At 42.2% G+C, this 3749-nt stretch overlaps 1 pseudogene; it reads left to right on the top strand.

The window, feature by feature from the left end:
* The first annotated feature begins 1817 nt into the window (after window positions 1-1817).
* Window positions 1818-2891, top strand: LOC109564645 (heterogeneous nuclear ribonucleoprotein A1-like; annotated as a pseudogene).
* The last annotated feature ends 858 nt before the right edge of the window (window positions 2892-3749 follow it).

The raw sequence follows: 3749 nt of genomic DNA on the forward strand, positions 1-3749 counted from the left end.
TGATTTTTCCCCACCTCCTCACCTTTCCCCAGTGTTGAACCTATATTATCCTTATAGCTAATCATTCCAGTAGAAACAAAGTACATATTTCCTAGTAGTTCCAATAAAATCTTATTCTCACTAGCAAACTCTGGGTTATATCCTCAACCATATGCTTTAGTCCAGAGGACAAAGAATGGGGGATGAGTCATTCTCCAAAGAAAAGTCAAAGTTCTATTATCAGAAAAAAAACTGTAAAGTGATAGGCAGGTGGAAAATAGAACGTGTCCACTACAAGTTCTTCTCAAAGAAACTTCAGTTAAGATTTACGTTTGCTTTTTAATTTTTTGATATTAGAATTGCGTTTCTTTTGAAAATGACATCATGTTGACATGAGAAGCATGGCAGCTGAAATGTTCTTTCAACTAAAAAAATACAGTGAAATATCTTGCTGTTCCTACAGAAAGAGGTGCCAGAAAAGATTTTTTAAATATATTTTTGTTCTGAGTTTCCATATACATACAGCCTCTATTTAAAGGCCTCTTTTCTGATCCCGGGAAATGGTTCAAATTCCTGAAAGCCTGAAGAAGTAGCTAGAGTTCCTGATTACCATTGTGAAAATACATGTTTCCCCCATCAATGCCACCACAACTTCACTCTTGGGATTAGACACAAAACCCAATACTTGTAGCACTCTGGGCTAAACAGCTAAGAATTGGTTTGCATATCCACACAGGGAGGCACACAATAACAACCCATTTCAGGAGCATTCAGATTTTCATTAACTCAAATGCTCCTCTGTAAGGGAATTCTCCAGGTAAGAATACTGGAATGGGTTGCCATTTCCTTCTCCAGGGGATCTTCCTGACCCAGGGATCCAACCCTGGTCTCCTGCATTGCAAGCAGATTCTTTACCAACTGAGCCACCAGGAAAGCCCCAAATACCTGGCACACCACCACAAACCTTGAAATATGTGCGACAACTTGCTGTCTCAAAGATCAAGCACTTGCGTTAGCCTTCAAATTGTGTACAAAACAAAGGGCACCAACAATATGCAGAGCTGTCTGTTTTCCCCTCAATCAGTTCTTTCTTCATTATCATTTAGTACCCTCTTACCACAATAGCTAGTGGCTCATCTGGTAAAGAATCTACCTGCAATGCGGGAGACCTGGGTTCAATCCCTGGGATGGGAAGATCCCCTGGAGAAGGGAAAAGCTACCCACTCCAGTATTCTGGCCTGGAGAATTCCATTGACTGTATAGCCAATGGGGTCACAAAGAGTCAGACACAACTAAGCAATTTTCACTTCACCACATTTGCTGACTACACCATTTACTAGCTTTGTGCTTCAGATTCCTTATCAGAAAAAGGGACAACAATAACCTAATACACAGGGGTGTTCTGAGGATTAAATTAATTAATACATGTAAAGTGTTGAGGAGGACAATGTTGGGCACTCAGTAAGCACTAAATTAATGTTTGCTTTTATGATTACAGGGGCCCAAAAGTACAACCCTCTCCATAAGTAAAACATGTGAAAAAAAAATCTGTAGAGATCATGTCTGAAGAGAATGCTGTATAGGGAGAGTAGATGTTCATTCAGTTTCAGAGACCTTAAGGAAATTCAAATCCAGTGCTGAAAGACCCTCTATTTTTTTAAATATGAGGTAGAAATCTTGATTTATTTTCAGTTTTACCACAAGGCTTGATGGATCTTAGTTTCCCCACCAGGGATGGAACCCTGGTCCATAGCAGTGAAAACATCAAGTCCTAACCACTGCTGGACCACCAGACAATTCCCAGAAATCTTGATATTTAAAAAAATGTATTGCTTTTCTTTTCTGCTCATGGATACCGCAGAATAATCATCGTTGAAGTTTACCCCCTTCCACTGATGTTATGTCTAAATCTGAGTCTCCCAAAGAGCCCGAACAGCTGTGGAGGCTCTTCATCAGAGGACTGAGCTTTGAAACAACCGATGAGAGTCTGAGGAGCCATTTTGAACAACAGGGAGTGCTCACAGACTGCGTGGGAATGAGGGCTCCGAACCCCGAGGGCTCCAGAGGCTCCCAGTTTGTCAGGTAGGCCGCTGTGGAGGAGGTGGATGCAGCCCTGAATGCAAGGCCACACAAGGTGGATCAAAGAGTTTTGGGAACCAAAGTAGGCCATCTCGAGAGAAGATTGTCAAAGACCTGCTGCCCACTTAACTGGGAAAGAGTTTTGTTGGTGGGATTAAAGAAGACACTGAAGAACATCACATAAGAGATTATTTTAAATAGTACGGGAAAATTGAAGTGATTGAAATCACAGCTGACCAAGGCAGTGGCAAAAAGAGAGGCTTTTGTAACCTTGTTGACACTGACTCCATAGACAAGATTGGCATTCAGAAACACCACGCTGTGAATGGCCACAACTGTGAAGTAAAAAAGCCCTGTCTTAGCAAGAGATGGCTAGTGCTTCATCCAGCCAAAGAGGTCGACCTGGTTCTGGAAACTTTGGTGGCAGTCATGGATGTGGTTTTGATGGAAATGACAACCTCGGTTGTGGAGGAAGCTTCAGTGGTCGAAGTGTCTTTGGTGGGAGCTCTGGTGGTGGTGGATATGGTGGCAATGGGGATGGCTATCATGGGTTTGGTAATGATGTAAGCAATTTTGGAGGTGGTGGAAGCTACAGTGATCTTGGCAATTATGACAACTGATCTTCAAATTTTGGACCCATGAAAGAAGGAAACTTTGGAGACAACAGTCCTGGCCCCAGTGGTGGTGGAGGCCAGTATTTTGCCAAACCATGAGTAACTATGGCAATGACAGAAAGTTTTAATTACTGCCAGGAAACAAAGGTTAGCAGGAGAGGACAGCCAGAGAAGCGACAGGGAGGCTGCAGGTTACAACTGATTTGTGAACTTTCAGGCAAGCACAATGGTGGCAGGGTCTAGCTGCTACAAAGAAAGCGTGTTTTAGACAATACTCATGTGTATGGGCAAGTCAAAATTTATTTACAACCTGCTTTGGTGGAGAAGCTGTTGTCTTCAGAAACCTTGGTGTAGCTGAACTGACAGTTACTGTGTAGTGACCTGAAGCTCACTGTTAAGAGGGTCACCCGTACAAAATATTCCATTGTGTATATCTACCATATTTTCTTCATCCATCTGTCAGTGGACATTTAGGTCTTTTCCATAACTTGGTTATTGTAAATAGTGCTGCTCTGTATGTTTAAAAAAATTTGATTGGAGTATAGTTGTTTTACAACGTGGTGTTAGTTTCTACCATACGGCAGTATGAATCAGCTATACATATATATGAATGTACATATACACACACATACATATATCTCCTCTTGTGTGATTTTCCTTCCCATTGAGGTCACTGCGGAGCATTCCCTGTGCTATACACTAGGTTCTCATTAGTTATCTATTTTATACATTGTATCAATAGTGTATATTATCAATCCCAATCTCCCAATTCATTTCACCACCACCCCTTTCCCCCTTGGTTCAGTTCAGTCACTCAGTTGTATCCAACTCTTTGCGACCCCATGGACTGCAGCACGCCAGGCCTCCCTGGCCATCACCAACTCCCAGAGTTTATTCAAACTCATGTCCATTGAGTTGGTGATGCCATCCAACCATCTCATCCTCTGTTGTCCCCTTCTCCTCCCACCTTCAATCTTTCCCAGCATCAGGGGCTTTTCAAATGAGTTAGCTCTTTGCATCAGGTGGCCAAAGTATTGGAGTTTTAGCTTCAACATCAGTCCTTCCAATGAATATTCA

This window comes from Bos indicus, chromosome 1, assembly GCF_029378745.1.
Source record: "Bos indicus isolate NIAB-ARS_2022 breed Sahiwal x Tharparkar chromosome 1, NIAB-ARS_B.indTharparkar_mat_pri_1.0, whole genome shotgun sequence".
Classification (NCBI taxonomy): Eukaryota; Metazoa; Chordata; class Mammalia; order Artiodactyla; family Bovidae; genus Bos; species Bos indicus.